Raw genomic sequence first — 26,424 nt, 5'->3', positions numbered from 1 at the left:
AGACCTCTAAGGTTATCCTTGAATTGTTCCTCCTGTATTCCCTAGATACAGGGCATATCAAAATACCATTTACTAATACTAGAACCATTGTCTATATACTTTTGAAAAATTTCTCCACTGATCCTTAAAGATTGTTGTTACCTTAATTCTTTCCAATTCATACTGTCAAAACTCATACTATCCCTATTAAGGGTGAAATGCCAACCTTTATGCATTCCCCTAGGATTCATTTTAAGTTACTGAGGTTCTATCCTTAATTCCACCTTTAAAAGATACTTACACTCTTCCATGGATAAATCAAGTCATATATACTTGATAGATTATCTTATTCAATCATTCCCACCTCGATAGTATATGTCTAATTTTCACAATAACATCTGTATTCAAAATGAGGTCAATCAATATGGCCTCCAAAAGATAACAACGGTTATCCGCTTTTCTTGCCTAATTTGGTAACGATAACAAGGATGTTCTGGAAGATATTGGTCGTGTTCAACGTGAACTTCTTCTTAATAATTCCTTATTTACTTTTGTTGTTTATCTCAACAGTCACCTCGATGCTGGGATATTTTTCATACCTGGCGTCTCCCTTTCTGGGTATCAAGCCACCGGTCTTCCACTTCACATTCTCGAAGGTCACTTCCTTCATCCACTTTTCCTAATTTCTTACTTCCTTGTCTCCTCAGTCTATCCGCTCATTATTTATCCTTTGAACTATCTCAAGGTTTCCTTGAATCCTCCCAACTTAAAGGGGGGTACAATATATGTATCTCTTATGCCTTCAACCAACAATTTAACTCATGGTGAATCACCCTCATCCTGATGATTACATACTTTTTTATTTCTATTGCTACGAGTCTTTAGGGTTTCCTCATACCCAACTTCCTTATTATTCCTCAAACTCTATTGCCTTTATATTCCTTTCCACTTCAGTTTCTTTTTATTTTCCTTTCTCTTATCATTATTTCATGAACCAACACAACATAAGCATTGATTTCAAACATCCCGTCATTCTGGATTTGTGTCCTCAGAATGAATCTTAATAACTTTTACAACTTCGATTCATAATTCATCATACTCGTCCGCTTTTGTTCTAGCTCCAAAGCTTTTACACTATCTCCATAACCTTGGGACGTACTTTCCTGAAAACAATTGACTGAACTTAAATCAGTTTATTATAATCTCTTGCTCCGTGCCTTCCTTGGCCTTTCACCAGCGGGTGGCCTCTCTCTTAGGAGGGTAAGTGACAAAACAATCTTTTATGATTCGTCAATCATTTAGAATCTCAAATGATTCCTATATTTCCTTTAGCCAGGCTCTTGCCCCGACTGGGTCAACCTGTTCCTTGGAACTCTGAGAGCTTAGCGATTTAAAGGTCATGAAAGAATTTCCTACCACATTATTTCCTCAAGGTGGTGGTTGGGGATAATAGTCTAAGTCCTTTTTAGACAGGTCCATAAATTGCCGTATAGGAGTACCGTCTCGGGTCTCCTTTCCTTACTCGACTTTCTGTTTCCTTAGTATGAAATGTTTCATCCTTCTCCCATACTTGGGGTTATCTTATACGTTAAAATCCTTATTTTTCAATTCATTATGTTATGGGTTCCTTCTATCTTGATGGCGTTCTCCCTGACTATCACATTCAGGGTTTGCCCTTAATCTTATTCCTTGAACTATGACTTTCATCTAAGATCTCATCTTTAAGCTCTTGAACATTTGGAACCCAAATTCTATAGGCATACCTCATTATTCCCTTATCATCTTTCTCGGTATTAATCTAATATCTATGTGTTGGCTCTCTGCCTTCATTCATCACTTTTTCTGGCACAATATGTTCTTTTCCAAAAATTCGGTCTGTATTGCAATCTCAAACAACTTTTCGGTACCGGCTCCGGTTACCTTCACTTCTATTTCCATTTTCTCAAAATCTCTTATAAACTCTCCCAAAGACATTATTATCTTGAGTCTCTCCTTTTTACTAAGGGCATCAGCCACCACATTGGCTTTCCCTGAATGATAAAGAATCTCCCAATCATAATTCTTGATTAGCTCTAACCACCTCATTTGGCGCATGTTGAGCTCTTTCTGCGTGAAAATGTACTAGAGCACTTATGGCTTAGGTAAATCTCGCACTTCTCTCCATACAAGTAGTGCCTCCAATCTTTAGGGCAAAACTATTGCCACGAGTCCAAGCTCATGGGTGGGGATATCGAATTTTATATTCCCTTAATTTTCTTGACGCGTACGCGAGTACCTTGTTGTGCTGTATAAGAGCACCCTAATTCCTTATGCGAAGCGTCAATACAAATCACAAAATCTCCTTTTTCCATCCGACAATGCCAACCTAGGGGCCGTCACCAACCTTTGCTTCAGTTGTTAAAAGCTTTTCTCGTATTTCTCTGTCCATTCAAACTTCTTAGTCTTACGAGTAAGTCGCGTTAAAGGGGCTACTATCTTTAAAAACTTGAACGAACCTCCGGTAGTGATCGGCCAATCCTACCTCTGGTAGTTTCCCTAACCATGGTCATCAATTCCTCAATGGTCCTTTATTCATTCTTGTTAGGATCCTCCACGAGATCCTCCTCAGCAACAATCCCATCTAGGACAACATCCTCAACCACTACATCCTCAATATGAACATCATCCGGTCCTGCGTTAGGACGCTCTATCGGATCCACAATCCGATCTCCAATTAGTAATAAAACATCATCGCGCTGTTGCTCCTCAGCCTCAGGGTTCGGAGTCCCGCTACCATCTACGATAATGAACTACGCTTCTATCACGATATTTATAAGGGTTCCCATAAGGGTTTTAACTGTCAGTACTATGTTAGGTAGCCCGACTATGAACTTGGCAAGAGTTCTTATTATCTTAGTGAACTTATTATTTTAACGTCATATCATCTCTGAGGTTTATAACGCTTAGCTCTGATACCACTTCTGTAACACCCCCAAATCCGGGGTCGGGGATCCGGGTTGTCACGAGTTCCATTTCCCTTAATAACACCCAATCTTAATAAACAATCAACTACTCTGTACGGTGACCCCACAATAAACACACACACCACAAGTTATAGTCTCAGAGATGAATATCAAAAAAAACACAAGTTCTTATATTCCACAATTATAAACCGTTACACCTTAAAAGGGTTCTGAATAAATTTACATATTCCTTGCCATTATTACAATTCATATTATACATAAGTCTGGTTCATCAATAGTTGAAAACCTAGCCTATTGGTAGTTCCTACCTCAGCTACAGCGACATCAACGCCTATAGGAAACTGCGGAATGTTTCCTATCCGCTCGCGAATTGGGAGCTTGGTCATGTTCATCTTTTCTATCTGTTATTGTGTGATAAAAGAAGAAAGCAAGGGTGAGCAGCAAGCCCACCAAAATAATATGTATAATGATTAACAATATATGAGCCTTCTCATAGTACTCATGAAAGTCTTGGTCAAAAGAAATGAACCAAGTTTGATATCTTAATGGGATGAAGTCGCAAATTTTTTAGTATATATACATATATACTTTTCAAAATCTTGGAAGTCCTCTTCCATGCATAATATACACAGAGTTCCAGTTTATAATTGTATAAAAATAAATATCGTTGCGAGGTGATCTCATATATCTAACCTTGTCTCAACGTTTTTCTGAAAATCTTTGACATGCATAAGATAATCATTTACTAGATATAAGTTCAAAAGATGAAGTTACAAGATACTCCAATATACTTATATCTTTTCCAAATACTACTTGAACTACCACCGTTCAAATTATAATGAGCATTCAAAAGTTCATCACATAGATGAGACTACAAGACAAGATTTGAATAGATTCAATCTTTGAATATCATTATAAATAATGAAGTTACGAGATACATTAAGTCCCGATATATATATACACCTATATATATACATACGTTTCCTGAAAACCTCTGTCATGTAAAGTATGAACAGAATTGCAATATCCAATAAATTTGTAAAGGAAAGAATTTTGGCATAAACCTGATATCTTGCTGATCAGGTAAAGATACAAATAAGTAACCTTTTCTACTACTAGATGGATGAATCCCCCACCGGTCATCACCCTGGCCACATAAGGACCTTGTGCTGGACCGCCACCCGGCCTCTTACGCGTTGATGGACTGCCACCCAGCCACTTACACTTTGATAGACCGTACCCCGGCCTGTCGCTTATGCCGACTCAATTAGATGGACTTACTTCCCGAATGTTGGGCAAGTAATCAAATTGTTTTCTCAAAACAGCAACCACGTTGTGAATGTAAAATACACCACAGAGCCGGATCCCCCAGGTTTTGAGCGAGTATTTAAATCCCCTTTGAAAAGAAGATCTTAAATATAAAAATGAGTTTTGGGGTCCACTCTAACTTTAAAAATCATTTTGAAGACTCGAAAACATTTTTAAGAATGTTTGGAGTACTGCTGATTTATTAAAATAAATCAGTCCCGATATATTAGAAATATCTGAATATTATTTTTTAAATAATATTCTCATAAAGATAATCCTTATAAAAATATTTGAAGTAGAAGTTTTAAAACTCATACTTGAAATGGATATTAAATAACCAAAGATATACTTATACGAAAGTATAATATTTATTTGAATAATCGAAAATAAGTTTGATTATCGAAACATTATTCTTTAATAAAATAAAGAATATTATTAAATAATAAGCTGAGTCATAATACCTCGAATGAGTATTATAAATAATAGTCATTAAATAAAATAAACGGAGTCATACATCCTCAAATGAATATCCAATTAATAATCATTAAATAGAATAAACAGAGTCATAAGTCCTCGAATGAATATTCAAATAATATTCATTAAATAAAATAAAGTTATCGAATAAACCTTATTCGATCAATAGTTTTGAAAACTATATCCATATATATATAAATATATATATAATATACTCGGGAACATCGACTCCCGGTTTAGAAATATGTTCACCTTGGGGTCCCCTTTTCTAAGGGTATATGCAAATTACCGCTTATCTCTAGCATAGGTATTATGCAACTAATAAGCATTTGAACCAACAGATATATATCAAGATTACGAAGCAGACATGCATATATACCATATCACATGCTCCAATATATCGCAAGAATTTGCTAATAACAATCATGCATTTATCACAAGATAATGCATATACACATATACATCACAACAACAGTATAACGGGTAGAAAACTTGCCTGAGCGACTGGGGGTTACAAATGGCTCGGGACGAGTCTGGTAACCTATAAATAACATGTAAGTTGGAATTAAACCAAAGTCACTTGTAAATCTATACTTTAATCAAATTAGACTCTAACGCTCGCTTTGCGCTTACAGATTCTCTTAAGTCGCTCGAGTACCCTCGGCTCCACCATTTTTAATAATTTAACCATTACGAGTTTTAAGGCGATTCCTTTGCGAGTGTCTTACCAACTGCCTATTACACTTTACATAAATGTTTCATACTCCAATTAGTCCTTTAAGCTCTTTATCCTATGTTTCAAAGGAAGGTGAGGGGTAATGTTTCGTTCACGAAACGTCGTTACTTAAAACGGCCGTTTCTCCTAAACCGTACATCAGAATCAAACGAACCATATATCAAAACGAAGCTCGTAACATGAACTATCTAAAAATGGCAATGGTCAAAACCTAGAAGGGAGTTCTCGGTCCTAATGTTATGAACAAAAGCAGTCTAAAGTAAATCGGACATTATGACGGCTATATTACGCGATTTCCCAATTTTATACCAACCAATTCAACACCAAATCATCACCAATCAATACCAATACAACCATATGACCATATCACTCATCAACCACTTTAAACCATTTAAACCAAGCTCAAATCATACCATGAATCATCAAGAACATCTAGTGCTACTTTTTAACTCCAAAATAAACAAAAGCACTTAACCACTAAGATCTCAACATGACAAAACAACTACTACACTTAATCTCTCATTTCATCACCATAATCATTTATACCAAACAACTAAATGCTAAGATAATGAAGAGTTATACCTTCCTTGAAGATTTTAATCCATGAAAGATCCTTGGAATGCCCATGGAAGCCTTAATCTAATGTCCTACAAGCTTGTTCTTTCAAAGAAATCAAGAACACAAAAATTAATTTCAAGAAAGTACTATTCACCATCTTCTTGAATGATTTATAGGAAATGCTAGGAAAGGATTTTGAAGCTAATATTTCTAGGAAGTATGTAACTTAACTAGGAGAAGCTAGGATAATTACCTTGTAAATTAGCAAGTGGAGGAGCTTGGACTTCCCTTTTTCTAAGAAAGAATCCGAGAGCTTCATGAAGAAAATGGAGTGTTTTGTGTTTTTTTGTGATTTGTTTTGATTTGCCCTGGTTGTTTTTGTCTTGATTTTGGTTAATTACCTTATTAACCTTGAACTTTGTATGGTTATTATTCAACCACACCTCCTTCCCCTTATGTCATGCTTATGTCATGCTTATGATGTCATCATCCCTTACTTGCCCTCTTCTTATTGGTTGGATGACCTCATCATCCCTAACCTCCTTGATTAACTCCTAATTGTTTGCCTAATGACCGCTGATCTGTTATACGGTTCGCTTAACTTTCGTTCTCGTTTCTCGTTTGAGGGATCATACCCGGGATCTTATTACTTAGGTTCCCTTAACCTTTCTTAATACATTATATCCCTTTTATGATCCTCTCTTATAATCCTTGAATTTAAATCCTTTTTATCCTGATACTTTATACTCAATTCTTTCGGTATCTGGTGGATTTTCAGGAAAAATCAAAGTGTTCGGATCTGGATTCTGACGATCTTTACATAAAATTATATCCCATATAAAGTACTAATAAGATCTCAGAATAACAATAGAAGAACCCTACATAGTGTGGCATGAAAAGTTTTCTCATTCAGCATAATCTGCAAAATCACTATTCATAAGGGTTTCAAAAATTCCAAAATTTGGGGTTATTACAAAAAGACTTGTTATGATTTTATTATGGGCTTTATCTATTTAAAGTGTATTAAATAAGATGTTCCATAGTTTAGAGTAAAGCTTCTAGAATTATAATGAGATTATAATAGTGAGATCTAGAAGATGACAACTCTGGACTTAAACAGTTCCTGATCATAGGATAACTAATCAGATGTTAGTGGATCCGCAAAGATTGGTACATACTATGCTTGCTCCCTTCAGGAGGATGTCTGTTCTCATAGGCATTTGTGTGGTGACACTATAGCTAGTATGTAGGTGCTTATTAGGGAATAAGTTCACTGAACATGACTCGATAAGTTGAACAACTAATGGAGATTACTCACGTGTCAATAGTTATTCACTGAGTGATAGTTGTACAAGTGTCCTTAGACTTGAGATCATTAAAGGTATCTTATATATAATGAACTGTGCTTTGGTTTAGTCCTTAGTCTCAAGGACATCCATTAGGTCTATTTTGGGCATAGGGATTTGTGTATAGAGATAGTTAATGTCAATAAAGGATCTACCCCTTCCAGTATAGAAAGAGAATATCCTATGTTATTCTTAGTATGCGAGTTCTTGAATCTCTGGCCAGAGTGTATGAAATTAGAAAGGAGTTTCTAATTTGCATTAATATAAACTTTGCATTATGAATAAGAAATCATATGATTAAATTTGATAGGCCTGACACGAGATCCATGCCTTGTATTTATTCAGGATATTATAAGGGTAGAAGGAATTCATTATACGGTAACTAGTCACTGACAGGTTCTTGGTATTCTAAGCAGTGAATTCATATTATCCGGATAGTCGCGATATGTTGAGAAGCATCACTCACGATGTAGAATAAATATAATTAATCAGTTAATTATATTTAATAAATTTTAGTATTCATGTAAATAATTAATAAAAGTTTATTATTATTTATTTCTACTACCGACATAATATTGAACCTACAGGGTCACACCATAAAAGAATATTTTCTTTGATAAAATAATGAGAGAGAGAATTATTTTCTAAATAGTTTAGAAAAAGAAATAATGATTAAAATAGTTTTAATTATTATTAAAGCATTTTATAAAGATAAAATGTTGGGGTTAATATATATATAAAGATATATTATAAAACCCTAAGAAAGCCCTATAAATAGAATGAGATGGCTTATTCTATTTACATACTTGGTTTTGTGAAAACCCTAGCCTCCATCTTCTTCCTCTCTCTCTCTCTCACCCCCAAAAACTCCATTTTTATAAAAGCTCAGTTTTATAAAAAGGTTCATTGAAGACGATTGTTCTTGGTGGATACCGGTAGAGTGCTTCACACACTGAGGAGCAACTGCTAGCACTCCATTTTTTTATAAAGCTTCGATTCACAAGGTATGGTTACGATTCCTCAGTTTTTTCCTTTTTATACATTTTTCTATATGTGCGATTTATGGTTTTTACGGATTAAATGTTATTTCACGCTTCCGCTCATCTGTAAATTCCTTCACTGGAATCATCCGAACTTCAGATGGAGCAACAATCAGAAAGCCATGCAACAGTCGTTCCGGCAGTTTGGAGAAAAACAATTCAACCCTCCTGATTTTCAGCAACAATTTGCACCAAGACAACAACTCCAACTTCAACAGCAAACTCATGATGCAGGTCAATCTTCAAATGAAAAATCTGAATTGGAGGAGTTGAGGCTTATGTGCAAAAATCAGGCTCTTATATGCCAGAGTCAGGCTGTTTCTATCAAGACTCTGGAGAACCAGATAGGACAAATTGCTAACGCCTTATTGAATCAACTACCAGGAACGCTTTCTAGTGATACAGGAGTTTCAGGAAAGAGGGAAGCAGAAGAGCAGGTTAAGGCAATTACATTGAGGTCTGGGAAGGTTGCAAGCTCTAAAAAATCTCAAGTACCGGAATCTGAAGTCTTGGCTGAAGAAGATGCGCAGAAGGAAGCAGAAGTGGAATCAAGGAAGAAAACTGTGGAACACACTCCTCCTGAGGGTAATACAGGGGAGAAACGGGTCTATCCTCCACCTCCTTTTCCTAAAAGGCTGTAGAAGCAGAAGTTGGATAAGTAATTTGCTAAGTTTCTGGAGGTGTTCAAGAAACTTCACATCAACATACCTTTCGCTGAAGCTCTTGAACAGATGCCTAGCTATGTGAGGTTTATGAAAGGTATTCTCTCTCGGAAAGTGAAGCTCGATGACTTAGATACCGTTGCTCTTACGGAGGAGTACAGTATTGTACTGCAACAGAAGTTGCCTTCGAAGCTTTAAGATCCTGGAAGCTTCACTATTCCTTGCACCATCAAAAACTTGTCGTTCAACAAGTGTTTATGTGATTTGGGAGCTAGCATCAATCTGATTCCCTTGTCTATCTTCAAAAAGCTTGGTCTACCTCATCCGAAATCGACATACATGTCATTGCAACTAGTTGATCGTTCTAACGCATATCTACGGGGTATAGTAGAGGATGATTTGGTCAATATGGACAAACTTATCTTTCCTGCTGACTTTGTAATTCTTGACTTTGAGGAGGATAAGAAGATTCTCATTATCTTGGGGAGACCATTCCTAGCTACTGGCCGAACTATGATCGATGTGCAAAAAGGAGAGCTTACAATGAAAGTTCATGATCAAAAGGTCACTTTTAATATGTTCAAAGCAATAAAGTTACCCACAGCTAAAGAGGAGTGCTTTAAAGTAGAGTGGGTAGACTCTATCGTGAATTCGAAACTTGAGCAATTGCCAAAGTCAGAGACCTTAGAGAGATCCTTAATGGGAAATCAGTTATTGATGATAAGAAAGGAGCAGAGAAACTACAGGTTTTGAATGCACCTCCGCAGAAGAGGAAGTTGGATATGCCATTCGATTCTCTTGGGGTAGCAGAGCTGAAAATTTCTCAGGAGCGTCTCGAGCCATCTATTAAAGATGTTTCCACATTTGAGCTTCACCCACTACCAGATCACTTGATTTATGCATTCTTAGGTGCACTATATGATAAGGGCTTGGGATATATTTTTGATGATGTAGAGGGTAGTCGAACGAATCCTCCAGTGCCCATAGAGGGTTCTTCTCCTTTGTAGCAGGTAGTTGATAGGACTGGTGTTGGTGATGAGCAGTACAGGTGAGTAATTAGGCGTATGGAGGCCATGCACGATATTCACCGTCGTTTTGCTGCAGATTTGACACAGGCGTTGGGCACTATTTTCCGAGCCACTGGTATCGAGGTTGATTGGCCACCTGATCCCCCACCCGAAGAGGGTGATCATCCCGCTAACTAGGTATGCCTGAAATCCTTATTATTTCCTTCAATGAGGACATTGAAAATTTTAAGTTTTGGGGTGATAATGTAAGGATTAGTTTGTGTGTGTCCATATAGTTCATATAGATTCATGTTGCATATAGTTGTATTTCATTCGTAGTGTTGCATGATTGTTCATATAGGACATATTTGTTTGTTTTTATGTGATTTCATATAGTTGCATTTACATGCATATTTAGCATGATCCCTTAAGATGAACTATGTTATTTGATAAGTTGATGTTGATTTGAGTGTGGTGATGACGAATAGAGGGATGTTTAAGTCTTAATGAATTGATTTGCATGCCAGAAACAAAAAATTTCACAAAGTCTTATTGGGTTGCTTTTGATCTAGATCATGATCATACTTGTTTAGCTGTTGAGATTTAATCACTTATTTATATCTAGAATTTTTGGTATTCTCGTAATGATAAAAAAGAACACTGGATTTTTAAACTAGAGAAAAGCTTGGATTTCATTGCTAGTTGTTGAAAGGCTAGACGTCAAATGGCTAGTAGCCGACTCATAATTTATGAGTATTCTAGGGTTGAATGAGATGGAGCGAAACACACTCATTCAGAAATTATTGAAAAAAAGAGAAAGAAAGAAAAGAAATGAGAAAGAAAAAAGAAAAAAGAAAAGAAAAAAAGTATGTGTTTATGCATAATTGATCAAGAGTGAGCTCTTTAATACTCGGGTTATTAAATTCTAGGGGACTTTGTGCCTAGTGACCTAAGGCTTTTATAGTCTGGGATCCGCTAACCTAACGCTCGCTATATGGGTATTTTTGCATAAGTCTTTTGGGACCTCATTCATTGTACGGTCAAATAAGTATATTTGTTATGTGTTCAATAATAGCATGAATCCTTGTATAACTCTAGTAGGAGGGAGGTGTTGTGAGTCATTATGCGTTTAACATCTATTCTGTTTATAAACTTGTGATTGTTTTGATGAAAGATAAGTTATGGTTATTGATCTAGTTTCAAGAATATATCTGTTAAGCATCCACACACGCACGTTCTGGTTTGTGAGTTGATTTGTGAGATTTATTCAAACTCTGTTTTGAGTTATTGCATTCTTAGAGGCACGGCTTATTCATTTGGTTATGGTTATTCTGAGGGGATCGATTGCATTATCATTTAGTTACATTCACGTAGTTGCATTCATGCATTAGGTTTGTTTGGTAGTTTTGAGTCTGTTTATGCATGAGGACAAGCATCGATTCAAGTTTGGGGTGTGATAAGTGGATTTTATATCAACTTGGAATGCTTCATTTCAGGCTTAAGTTGGTGTTTTGGACTCAAGTTGTTGGTATTTTTTATGTGTTTTTGTGTTATTGCATTTCAGGAACTTGAGGTTAGAGTCTTTTATTTGATAGACCCTTCCATGTAATTTTAGAGCATTCAGCAGTTTTTGAAACCTACTAAAATATCAGTGAGTGACTCACTTTCTTCACAGTGGAAGTGCTCATATTGCTGAATTAAGAGTTGCATCTTGTTCTCCCTTACTTGCTCAGTACCATCACAAATAATCTGTATTGTGTCCCAAACCTCCTTGGCTGTTTTACAGTTAATGATGTTGTCAAACATATCACCATCAACACCATTAAACAGTATATTCATGGCCTTTTTATATTTCCTGACTTGCTCAATGTCTGGATCAGACCATTCATGCCTAGGCTTTGGAACTGATGGTTCATTCCCTGTAGCAGCTCTCATAGGGACATGAGGACCTCTTTCAATGCAGTCCACATAAGCTTCATCTTGAGAGAGAAGATGTAGGTGCATCTTCACCTTCCGGTGGTGATAGTTGTCTTTGTCCAGAAATGGAATCTTTACTCCAACATCCTTCTTGTTCATCTTGTTGATTTGTTGTGATCTTTACACTATTTGTGCTTCAAGAGCTTGGTCTGATACCAATTGTTATTCCCAAACAATACAACAAGAATTATAGAAGGGGGGTTGAATGTAATTCTGGCTTCTTTTTGAGATTTTAAAAATGTTCTAACTTAATATATATAACAGTGTTTGATTTGCAGTAATGCGGAATGGAAGAATAACAGAAATTAAAACACTAAGTAATAAAACACAAAGCTTTAAAACTTTCTGGTGGATTAGAATGTATCTACCAGATATATATATATATATATATATATATATATCTTATTGAGAACTTTGCGATGCTTTGAATAGCACACAGCTGCTTTACAAGTGAACAAACAAACTTATAGAGAAATTCTTAACAAATACAGCATTATATATTTCTCTGGAAAATAAGCTTACTCAGTTACTTGTTCTACTTTCTACTTTTGGTTTATATATCACCAGGTTACATGATAGTAAGACAAGATAATAAAACAAAAATGAATCTAGTCTAATATCATGCTGCTACATTACTCTATCCAGCATCTTTAAATATCTTCACAATTTCATGGAAATGGTAATACTTCTTTGTTCTCAAATTCCTGCTTAACAGGCTGCCACATTCCTTTTACAAACACCCAACGCATGTGACTGTGTTGTCACTGTCAACAGATATTTAAATTTGATCATCTGTCGGGACATATTTGTCATCCATCAGGAAGCTTTGTTGATCATCCATCGGCTAGCTTTGTTTATCATCCGTCGGGTAGCTATTTGTCACTTGACTCCATTTCACTTATACAGAATTATAAGACATCTCATATTTACAATTAATCAACATGTTCTGCATATCCACTAGTAGTCAACATGACTCATATACTCCTACAGAATCTACAAAAAGTTGTTTGCAGAAATGTGCTACAATTCTTATTATTACATAAGCTACTCACTCGATGGATATTACTCTGTCATCCGTCGGGACTGTAAGGTTTATTCGTCAGGACTATATTAGATCATCCGTCGAGTGCTACAAAATTCACTAAGTTAAATCTACTAAGGTGATTTGGTTAACTTATCATCAAGTTCACAATATATTCCTAAAAACTTATCAACCATGTTTCTATTTGGCTTGAGTGCTCCAAAATTCTTCTTGAATTTGAGCTTGACAAACCTCCTAGATAAGAATGCTAGATGCTCATCTATATCATCCTTTTCATCTTGGCTCAGTTGTTCTTCATTTTCAGCTACCAGCCCTTTACCCTTGCTTTCACAGATCTTTGATGTAGATTCAACAGCTTCCACCTTCATCTCTTTCTCCTTCTCTAACTCAGCAACTAGTATAATGGATCCTCCCTTATTTTTTCCCTTCACCATCTTTTCATCTTACTCTATTTCAAGCTCATAGGTTTTCAGGATGCCATACAGTCTTTCCAAGGTGAACTCCTTGTAATCTTGTGAATTTCTCAATGAGACTGTCATTGGCTTCCACTCCTTTCGGAGAGATCTAAGGAACTTGAGTTTAGAGTCTTTTGTTTGATAGACCCTTCCTTACAGTTTTAGAGCATTTAACAGTTTTTGAAACCTACTAAAAATATCAGTGAGTGACTCACTCTCTTCACAGTGGAAGTGCTCATATTGCTGAATTAAGAGTTTCCTCTTGTTCTCCCTTACTTGCTCAGTACCATCACAAATAATCTGTATTGTGTCCCAAATTTCTTTGGTTGTTTTACAGTTAATGATGTTGTCAAACATATCATTATCAACACCATTAAACATTATATTCATGGCCTTTTTATCTTTCCTGACTTGCTCAATATCTGGATCGGACCATTCATGCCTAGGCTTTGGAACTGATGGTTCATTCCCTGTAGCAGCTCTCATAGGGACATGAGGACCTCTTTCAATGCAGTCCACATAAGCTTCATCTTGAGAGAGAAGATGTAGGTGCATCTTCACCTTCCAGTGGTGATAGTTGTATTTGTCCAGAAATGGAATCCTTACTCCAATATCCTTCTTGTTCATGTTGTTGATTTGTTATGATCTTTACACTCTTTTTGCTTCAAGAGCTTGCTCTGATACCAATTATTATTCCCAAACAATACAAGAAGAATTACAGAAGGGGGTTGAATGTAATTCTGGCTTCTTTTTGAGATTTTAAAAATTTTCTAACTTAACATATATAACAGTGTTTGATTTGCAGTAATGCGGAATGGAAGAATAACAGAAATCAAAACACTAAGTAATAGAACACAAAGCTTTAAAACTTTCTGGTGGATTAAAATGTATCCACCATATATATATATATAGATATATATATCTGATTGAGAACTTTGTGATGCTTTGAATAGCACACAACTGCTTTACAAGTGAACAAACAAACTTACTGAGAAATTCTTAACAAATACAGCCTTATCTATTTCTCTGGAAAATAAGCTTACTCAGTCACTTGTCCTACTTGCTACTCTTGGTTTATATATCACCAAGTTACATGATAGTAAGACAAGATAATAAAACAAAAATGAATCTAGTCTAATATCATGCTGCTACATTACTCTATCCAGCATCTTTGAAGATCTTCATATTTGCTTGGAAATGGTAATGCTTCTTTGTTCTCAAAATCCTGCTTAACAGGCTGCCACTTTTCTTTTCCAAAAACCCAATACATGTGGTTGTGTTGTCACTATCAACAACTATTTTTAATATGATCATCTGTCGGGATTATGTTGATCATCCGTCGGGCTTATGTTGATCATCCGTCGGGAGCCTTGTAGATCATCCGTCGGGAGTCTTTCTGTCACTTGACTCTAATTAGCCAACCTATTCTATATATCAATCTAGTAGTCAACATGACTTAGAGAATTCTACAGAATCTACTAGACTAAAACATTGTTGTTTGCAGAAATGTGCTACAATACTTATTGTTACATAAGCTACACTCTCGATGGATGTTCAGTTGTCATCCGTCGGGACTGTAAAGTTCATCCGTCGAGACTATATTAGAAAATCCGTTGAGAGCTACAAATTCACTAAGTTAAATCTATTAAGGTGTGTTTTTTAACTTATCATCAAGTTCACAACATATTCTTAACATTGTTTACGGCGAGTAGAGGTGATGTGGAAGGTGTGGTAGAGTTGCTTGAGGCAGGTGTGGATGTTAATAGTATTGATTTGGATGGACGTACTGCTTTTCATATTGCGGCCCGTGAATGTCATAATTATGTCGTGGAATTGTTGTTGAGTCGGAAAGCTCATATCGATGCTTGTGATCGTTGGGGCTTGAGCGTGTGGGTATTTGAAATTCTGCAATTCATTATTTGAATCAAATAGTAAATAGAATGTAGAAATTAGGACATCATTATCACAACATCTTCCAAGGGCTAAGTTTCTACCAGCTAAACTGCCGGAAGTCTTAATGCAAGCAACTCAGTATGCAGAATTATCTTTTATGCAGCGAATTTTTGCATATATTATTAACTTTCATTCTAGTGGAAACAAGAGTGTAGTTCCTTTGGCCCTTTACTATACGGATGCCTCAAGCCAAAGAAGCACTATAACCTCGCTCCTAGTATATCTGTTGTATTGCACCATTTGCTTACGTCAAAACGATTAATTGAACAGTTGTTTTACTACTAAACTAGATTTGTAATTTTAGATATATTTATACAGGTGAAGAAGGTGAAGTTTTAAATGGTCAACGTATTTGAATAAATTTTAGCCACGTCATGTGTAGATATTCTTATTTATTTATTCACTAAACTGAGATTTCCTACCAGGGCCTCCTTAAACTTAGATCTGACATTGTCCTCGTTTTGATGTTAGATCGCAACAAAGTTTTTAAAGCCAGATAAGAAAACTGCAGATCTTGTTGGTAATGAAGAAATGAAGGCTAGTGAAAGTGTCAGACATATTGTTATCCCCTGCTCTAGTTCAGCCAGAGCATAGCTTATTCCAGATATTATTCGCTGTTATAACAGGTTTAATTATTAGAATGGAACTTGTTCACGAATCATGATACATCTCCCATCTGCTTATGACCTGTTATATTATATTTAGATATGTTGATTCTCTGTATGCAGTTTAGTTGGTGACTTTATATAGGATAATCTAAAATGCTCCTACCAGTTTATAAATTTTTTGGGTAGTTCAGTACTAGTTATTTTACCTTAAATAAATTATCAGATTTTGATTTTAGCTAGTGAATATTCTGCTACAAGCGGATTTTTCTTACTATAATTTTTTTATTGCTAATATACAAATACCTCTATTTCTTAGCAGGTGGAAGGTGACTTCCTTGAGACAGCATTAAATTCAAAAGATGTGAACACATACACTTCTGTACTATTTTACGCTTCCTGGTGTTCGTTCTCCAATTGTGTACTCCCCAGTTTTTGAAGTCTTGAGTTCTACGTTTCCTCAAATCACCCATGTGGCATTTGAGGAATCCTCGCTGATGCCAAGGTGATCCTCTCGATCTACCCCTTCCTCTACAATATTTCACTTGTCCCTTACTTACATAATCAAAAGGAAATTGTCTATACAATATCCTTTGTTTAGTTCGGTCAATCTCTTTCGTTTAGTAGTAAATTTTTAGGTAAATTCACCAGTATTGTAATGTGTTATCAACAATTTAATGTCTAATATTTTGTCGAAGTGGGTGTGTTCTTATAATTGACCATTTGACAGGATGGTGACAGCTGCTCATCAATTCACAAAGAGTTTGGAATCAGTTTTTGAATGACTTGGGATTTTCGAGGACTTGCTGAACTAGAATTTAGTTTTATGGAAATTTATTCATTTTTTTGTAATAACAATTCATGGGTTTATATTTATTATTTAAATTGAGTCGTTACTCTAATTATTGTTGCAACATTTTCATTTATATTTTAGAGTGAAATAGTTGTCTATTTATTATTATATTTATGAAAATTAAAGAAAAAACAAGTAACAAAAGAACTATAGAATATAAATTTTAAAAAATTATTATGTGGGCCCCACAGGTGGGCCCCACCAATTTGATAATATGTTTGATAAATTCTATAATCTTTTGGAACACAGTATATGTGTTACTATAGAGACCAAAGTATATTCTATTGATATATATTGTAATAGGATTTGCTGTGTTACAATAGAGTGGCTGTTGTGTTGCTATAGATACATATACTAACTAGCTACGAGTCAACATAGCTCTGATATTGCCTTAGCCCTTTTTGGGCCTTTACTAATTTTTTTTCGGGTTTATGGCAACACAGTTTGGGTGTTGCTTAAAGCAGTCTATGGAAAGAAATATGATGGAAGCTAATATTTATTTTGGATATGGGCCTCTAAGTTTTTGGGTCAGGCGGCTAAAGTTTAAACAGAGCGGGACTTTAAAATTTTAGGCAAATTAAAGGGGGAAATGAATTTAGGGATTCTTCATGCTCTTTCAATTGCAGCTATCATTCTCTTATCCCTAAATTCGAGAAGCAGCGGGTACGGGGAAGAAAGTCTATGAATCATTCGGAGGAACATCTTTGTGTCCCCTTGCAAAATAGAGGTATAAAATCTCTCTCACTCTCTCTATCTCTCTCCCCCCCTTACTAATTAAGTTCTCCCTCTCTCCATGTTGATTCTCTCTACTTCATCCTCTCCAACACTTCACTCTCCTAAATTAACTTCGTTTTCATATCTTCCACCTCCGGTGACATGCTTTTACTCCCTCCGATCTACTTTCGGGAGCAGACCTCCGTCATTCGCGGTGGTGCTTTACTCTTCTAATATTGCGAGAGGTGTCGTTGAATTAATAGTGGAAATTTAATAAATTTTAAATACTCAAAGCAGTTACGAACTTTAATTTCTATAAAACAATTGTTTTAGTGATTTAAAAAAATTAATATATTTATATAATTAATTATTAAAATCTATTCATTTATTATAAATTTTAACAAAATATTTCAAAAATCATAAAATATGAATAATTTATTTATTTGGCGGAATTGTACTTTCCAGCAACCTCCATAAATTATTTTAGTCATATCAGTTATTTTTAAAGGAAAATTTAATTTTGTGTTAAAGCTAAAATATTCTTTATTGAATTGTCTATACCAACACCACCTCATTGGTTGTAATAGAGAAGATGTCTATGTGAACACTAGAGGTTTATTCAGCAATGACAACATGTATGTATTACTACGGTAACACCAGAATCAGGGTGTTGTGGTAGGGTCATAATTTCATACCTATGCGACCATGCAAAAACGTGCAATTAGGCCATCGATGGTGTGGTGGCAATTGTTTTAAACCATCACTAAAGAAAAATCAGAAATCAACCTGACTATGGTTGCATACTCGGGTTGAAAGCAATCAATTGTTACTTAGAATATTTTTTAAGTGTAAAAAGTATTATAAAGCCAACAACAACCCGTCTATGGTTGCATACCCGGGTTGGAAGCAATCATATCTTACTTCGAACATTTTCTACGTACAAAAATTATAAAAAGCCAACATCAACCCAGCCATGGTTGCATACCTGGGTTGAAAATTATCAATTATTACTTAGAATATATTCTAAGTAAAAAAAGTATTATAAATCCAACATCAACCCGGCAATGGTTGCATACCCGGGTTGAAAGCAATAAATTGTTACTTAGAATATTTTCTAAGTACAAAAAGCATTATAAAGCTAACATCAACCCGACTATGGTTGTATACCCGAGTTGAAAGCAATAAATTTTTACTTAGAATATTTTCGAAGTACAAAAAACTTTATAAAGCCAGATTTTAACTCGGCTATGGTCGCATACCCGAGTTGAAGGAATTCAATTGTTGCTTAGAATATTTTTTAAGTACAAAAAGCATTACAAAGCCAATATCAACCCAGTTGTGGTTGCATACAGGGGTTGAAAGCAATTAAATTTTTACTTAGAATATTTTCCAAGGACAAAACGTATTATAAAGCCAATATCAACCCGTCTATGGTTGTCGAGTTGAAAGAAATAAATTTTTACTTAAAATATTTTTTAAATACAAAAAGTATTATAAAGCCAGATTTTAACCCGGCTATGGTTGCATACCCGAGTAGAAAATACCCGAGTTGAAAGCAATCAATTGTTGCTTAGAATATTTTATAAGTACAAAAAGCATTACAAAGCCAACATCAACCTGGCTATGGTTGCATACCGGGGTTGAAAACAATTAAATTTTTACTTAGAATATTTTTTAAGTATAAAAAGCATTATAAATCCAACATCAACTCGGATATGGTTGCATACCTGGGTTCAAAGCAATCAATTGTTACTTAGAATATTTTTTAAGTAAAAAAAGCATTATAAAGCTAATATCAACCCGGCTATGGTTGCATACCCATGTTGAAAGCAATTAAAATTTTACTTAGAATATTTTCTAAGTACAAAAAGCATAATAAAGCCAACAATAACCCGGATATGGTTGCATACCCGGGTTGAAAGCAATCAATTGTTATTTAGAATATTTTTTAAGTACAAAAAGCATAAAAAGCCAACATCGACCCGGCTATGGTTGCATACCCAGGTTGAAAACAATCAATTGTATTTAGAATATTTTCTAAGTATAAAAATCATTATAAAGCAAACATGCTACTTAACTATGAGTTGTATGATTGTAAATAGTTTGGTGTGTTTTTCAGGTAGACTGTTTTGGGACGCTTGACTAGTCTAGAGGTTTTTAATAAAATTTGAATAAGTTGTAAAATTAAATAGACTTATGGGTTGTAACATCAACCCGACTATGGTTGCATACCCGGGTTGAAAGCAATAAATTGTTACTTAGAATATTTTCTATGTACAAAAAGCTTTATAAAGCCAGATTTTAACTCGGCTATGGTTGCATACCCGAGTTGAAGGCATTCAATTATTGCTTAGAATATTTTTGAAGTACAAAAAGTATTACAAAGCCAATATCAACCCGGCTGTGGTTGCATACAGGGGTTGAAAGCAATTAAATTTTTACTTAGAATATTTTCTAAGTACAAAAAGTATTATAAAGCCAACATCAACCCGTCTATGGTTGTCGAGTTGAAAGAAATAAATTTTTACTTAAAATATTTTTTGAGTACAAAAAGTATTATAAAGCAAGATTTTAACCAGGCTATGGTTGCATACCCGAGTAGAAAATACCCGAGTTGAAAGCAATCAATTGTTGCTTAGAATATTTTATGAGTACAAAAAGCATTACAAAGCCAACATCAACCTGGCTATGGTTGCATACCGGGGTTGAAAGCAATTAAATTTTTACTTAGAATATTTTTTAAGTATAAAAAGCATTATAAATCCAACATCAACTCGGATATGGTTGCATACCTGGGTTGAAGGCAATCAATTGTTACATAAAATATTTTTTAAGTAAAAAAAGCATTATAAAGCTAATATCAACCCGGCTATGGTTGCATACCGATGTTGAAAGAAATTAAAATTTTACTTAGAATATTTTCTAAGTACAAAAAGCATAATAAAGCCAACAATAACCCGGATATGGTTGCATACCCGGGTTGAAAGTAATCAATTGTTATTTAGAATATTTTTTAAGTACAAAAAGCATAAAAAGCCAACATCGACCCGGCTATGGTTGCATACCCAGGTTGAAAACAATCAATTGTTACTTAGAATATTTTCTTAGTATAAAAATCACTATAAAACAAACATGCTACTTAACAATGAGTTGTGTGATTGTAAATAGTTTGGTGTATTTTTCAGGTAGACTATTTTGGGACGCTTGACTAGTCTAGAGGTTTTTAATAAAATTTGAATAAGTTGTAAAATTAAATAGACTTATGGGTTGTAACATCAACCCGACTATGGTTGCATACCCGGGATGAAAGCAATAAATTGTTACTTAGAATATTTTCTAAGTACAAAAAGCATTATAAAGCTAACATCAACCCGACTATGGTTGCATACCCGAGCTGAAAGCAATAAATTTTTACTTAGAATATTTTCTAAGTACAAAAAGCTTTATAAAGCCAGATTTTAACTCGGCTATGGTTGCATACCCGAGTTGAAGGCATTCAATTATTGCTTAGAATATTTTTTAAGTACAAAAAGCATTACAAAGCCAATATCAACCCGGCTGTGGTTGCATACAGGGGTTGAAAGCAATTAAATTTTTACTCAGAATATTTTCTAAGTACAAAAAGTATTATAAAGCCAACATCAACCCGTCTATGGTTGTCGAGTTGAAAGAAATAAATTTTTACTTAAAATATTTTTTGAGTACAAAAAGTATTATAAAGACAGATTTTAACCCGGCTATGGTTGCATACCCGAGTAGAAAATACCCGAGTTGAAAGCAATCAATTGTTGCTTAGAATATTTTATGAGTACAAAAAGCATTACAAAGACAACATCAACCTGGCTATGGTTGCATACCGAGGTTGAAAGCAATTAAATTTTTACTTAGAATACTTTTTAAGTATAAAAAGCATTATAAATCCAACATCAACTCGGATATGGTTGCATACCTGGGTTGAAAGCCATCAATTGTTATTTAGAATATTTTTTAAGTAAAAAAAGCATTATAAAGCTAATATCAACCCGGCTATGGTTGCATACCCATGTTGAAAGCAATTAAAATTTTACTTAGAATATTTTCTAAGTACAAAAAGCATTAAAAAGCCAACAATAACCCGGATATGGTTGCATACCCGGGTTGAAAGTAATCAATTGTTATTTAGAATATTTTTTAAGTACAAAAAGCATAAAAAGCCAACATCGACCCGGCTATGGTTGCATACCCAGGTTGAAAATAATCAATTGTTACTTAGAATATTTTCTAAGTATAAAAATCATTATAAAGCAAACATGCTACTTAACAATGAGTTGTGTGATTGTAAATAGTTTGGTGTGTTTTTCAGGTAAAATGTTTTGGGACGCTTGACTAGTCTAGTCTAGAGGTTTTTAATAAAATTTGAATAAGTTGTAAAATTAAATAGACTTATGGGTTGTAACATCAACCCGGCTATGGTTGCATACCCGGGTTGAAAGCAATAAATTGTTACTTAGAATATTTTCTAAGTACAAAAAGCATTATAAAGCTTACATCAACCCGACTATGGTTGCATACCCGAGTTGAAAGCAATAAATTTTTACTTAGAATATTTTCTAAGTACAAAAAGCTTTATAAAGCCAGATTTTAACTCGGCTATGGTTGCATACCCGAGTTGAAGGCATTCAATTGTTGCTTCGAATATTTTTTTTAAGTACAAAAAGCATTACAAAGCCAATATCAACCCGGTTGTGGTTGCGTACAGGGGTTGAAAGCAATTAAATTTTTACTTAGAATATTTTCTAAGTACAAAAAGTATTATAAAGCCAACATCAACCCGTCTATGGTTGTCGAGTTGAAAGAAATAAATTTTTACTTAAAATATTTTTTGAGTACAAAAAGTATTATAAAGCCAGATTTTAACCCGGCTATGGTTGCATACCCGAGTAGAAAATACCCGAGTTGAAAGCACTCAATTGTTGCTTAGAATATTTTATAAGTACGAAAAGCATTACAAAGCCAATATCAACCTGGCTATGGTTGCATACCGGGGTTGAAACCAATTAAATTTTTACTTAGAATATTTTTTAAGTATAAAAAGTATTATAAATCCAACATCAACTCGGATATGGTTGCATACCTGGGTTGAAAGCAATCAGTTGTTACTTAGAATATTTTTTAAGTAAAAAAAGCCTTATAAAGCTAATATCAACCCGGCTATGGTTGCATACCCAAGTTGAAAGCAATTAAAATTTTACTTAGAATATTTTCTAAGTACAAGAAACATAATAAAGCCAACAATAACCCGGATATGGTTGCATACCAGGGTTGAAAGCAATCAATTGTTATTTAGAAAAAATTTTAAGTACAAAAAGCATAAAAATCCAACATCGACCCGGCTATGGTTGCATACCCAGGTTGAAAACAATCAATTGTTACTTAGAATATTTTCTAAGTATAAAAATCATTATAAAGCAAACATGTTACTTAACAATGAGTTGTGTGATTGTAAATAGTTTGGTGTGTTTTTCAGGTAGACTGTTTTGGGACGCTTTACTAGTCTAGAGGTTTTTAATAAAATTTGAATAAGTTGTAAAATTAAATAGACTTGTGGGTTGTAATAAATTTGGTTTGTATTAGTGTATGTTTCAAACTATAACCTGTGATCGATCCAGTTGCATGCAAGGGGTCATATTTACTATTTTATTCTGCAGTGTCTATTATAATATGGTTTATCGATAAGTGACTCCTAAATCTAGACCCTGGATTTGGAGGGTGTCACAATTAAAATTATTGTCGAAGTAATAATAACCTATAGGGTCACACACAAAGAACTCTTAAAGGGGAAATAATTTAAATTATGAATTTAAATTAAATAAGTAATTTATTTTATTTATAATATTAATTAAGTATGACTTAATTAATTAAATAATAATAATAGAGAAATTACTTAAAATAATTCTGAAATAAGTCATTAATAAATTAAGTTTAACTTAATTAAATAAAAAATTAGGATTTCAGATTAGTATTAATTATAATTAGATTATAATTAAAAAAACTCATTATTCTCTCTAAGTAAACTCTTTGAGGACTGATTTATAGAGAAGGATACATTGTTTATAAAACCCTAGTCATTCAAGGAGAAAGAGGAAGAGAGGTAGGGATGGAGTTTTCGGGTGCTAGTACACATCAATCCTTCAAGAAAAGCGTTTGTGTGGATACCGTAGAGCGTATATCGCGAGAGCGGGATACGTGATGATTCAACAAGGTTTGGAACTCCATTGATCTTCCATGAACTTTGAAAGCTTCTTTAAGGTAAAGATTATTACTACAAATTAAATATCTATTTTCGCATGGATCCTGTATAGGGTTTCAATTTTAATCTGGTTTTAATTTAATTTTATATCATTTCAGTTGCGTTTATGTGCTCGAAATCCTTCACGCATAACACTACAAAAGACCAGGGTAAGAGTAGTACAACAAATCTGGGTATTAAACCATAACAAAAACCGGGTATACAACAGACAAAAATCAACCAAAGAAAACTAAGGAAAGACTTACACCCAAAATTGAAGAGTGTCTTGTGATTCAAGAAAGTATCTCGGGTAAGCTGATACCCGATACAATCACAATCCACAGCCTCACCCTCAAGTATAGCCGGGTGAAACTTGGTTTCAATTCCCTCTAGAATGAAGTAGGGCAGGTATGCCAAATCCATTCCCTCAAGCAATATAATCTCCCCATTCCAGTGCTTCAAGAAGGACTAGTGCATAACTGGTTTGGACCTACCCGGACCGAACCCACACTCAGCAGCTCTAAACCGGATCTCATAGAAGGGCCTCTGACTCGATTTAGACAAGTAAAAAAGTTGGTGGAATAATTCTAAGGTTGGCTGATAATCGGACTTATTACAATAGTCTATAAACCAGGTCATAGATTTGATCCCATTTGGAGTAATCAGCATATGAGAAATCTTATACACGTGCTTGCAAGGGTGCTTCACAAACATGTGACATCGGGGATTCCACCCGGACCTAAGATGCTCCATCCAAACCGGGATGAAACCGTCAGTCAATCTGTGGTAAATCCTTTCTTGAGGAGCCGACCATCTCCACTCAATGTCCAGGGTCAACTGGAAGGCTTCCCGGACTGCCTTATCCATCTCAACCAAGTCTGCATCAGTAAAAGTGTCTTTCAAGGGATAGCGATCCTTGCTTATGGTCATATCGGCAAAAGAACGCTCGAGCTCGGCCTCATTGTATACCCTGGGGTGACCATTCGACTGTTTCTCATATTTTATTCTCATATATTACACGAAATTGTCAACCTCCCGGACCTTTGTCACAAAATGGTATTTGACGTCAATCTAATACCCTCCGAAATAAGGGTATGGATCTATCTGGGAGCTTTCTTACCCAGAACCTACTAATAATCTCATTGGAGTTTGCAGTTGTCTTACCCATCTCTACTCGGGACTGATTTTTCTCTGAAGAATCTGGATCGCTCTCCTGACTTGACGTACCCGGATAACACATCAAATACCTTTTATCAAGCACCTTCGTCCGGACCATACACATATTAATATCAATGTGAGTTGGTCTGGATCTTACAAGTTTTATGTTTTTACTAAGTGGTCCGGACCCGACGCATTATGTTATATTTACCATAACCTGCCAATCCGGACCGGCAATACAAGTCCAACACGGCCATACATCACTAGTCCGAACTAGCGTTATCCTAAACATGTTATTCCTACTTATCGAAAAGAAAAAGCATATAAAACATCATCAATACCCAGGTATGACCGCCAACCCGGGTATAACCAAAGCCCCTAAACTAGCAAAACAGTAGACACTAAGTCAATATAGCAAACCATACACGGGTATGAACCCATCTACCCGGTAATAACCAAAAACAGTTTCTAGTAAGAATCAAAAAGCAAAATATATCCATTTTACATATACATACACTTATTTTAACCAACAACACCAAGAACAGCAACTTAGAGTCCAGAAATTTCAAACCAAAATCCAAAACAAAATCAACTAATTTGCCACATATCTGAACCCAAAAACTAAATCCATAACACCAGTGAACCATACCCCGTGAACAAAAATACATATTGATACCAAGACAAAACAAAAACACCAAAATCAAAGGCGAAGAACTATATGCATGTAAAACTCAAACAAAAAATAGACAACAAGGGAAGAAATAAACAGCGAAAGGAAAAAATACTTACAAGTCGAAATAGAAGTAGAACAAGAAGAATAGTGACAGTGAACGACGGAACAATAACGAGGAATCAAGACCAAGCCTTCAGCTCTTCAAAAATTTGGAAGAAAACGATTAAAGTTATGGTTGTTGGTTTTTGTTGAGGAATAAAAAAGCAAAAGAATAAGGGGCACAATATTTTATAGGGGGTTGGGGTAGGGAACTTCCCCTGCCACATGGCAGACCATGATTGGTTGCCCCTTCAGTTGCCCATATATATACACACACACCCCCACAATTAAGCCCATCATCATTGAGGGCGATTTTCAAGGAATATTAACTACCTATAATTCAAATTGAGGGGGGGAAGGCTGAAAAAATGTTACAACATCCTCCAATATTTTGGAATTTAAAGCCTCCAACCTGGGTCTAATCTCTTATACCTTAACCAGGATTCGTGCATACACACCATACCCGGGTTGGGGGACAAGAAAGCAGCAAAAAAAATTCCAAGGCAACCATTTCTTCTACTTAGATCTGGATTGGTGCATACTCTCCATACCCG

The sequence above is a fragment of the Apium graveolens genome, chromosome 5 (genome assembly GCF_009905375.1).
Source record: "Apium graveolens cultivar Ventura chromosome 5, ASM990537v1, whole genome shotgun sequence".
In the NCBI taxonomy this organism is placed as follows: Eukaryota; Viridiplantae; Streptophyta; class Magnoliopsida; order Apiales; family Apiaceae; genus Apium; species Apium graveolens.
The sequence above is the reverse complement of the archived record's forward strand: the minus strand, read 5'-3'. Positions refer to the sequence as shown.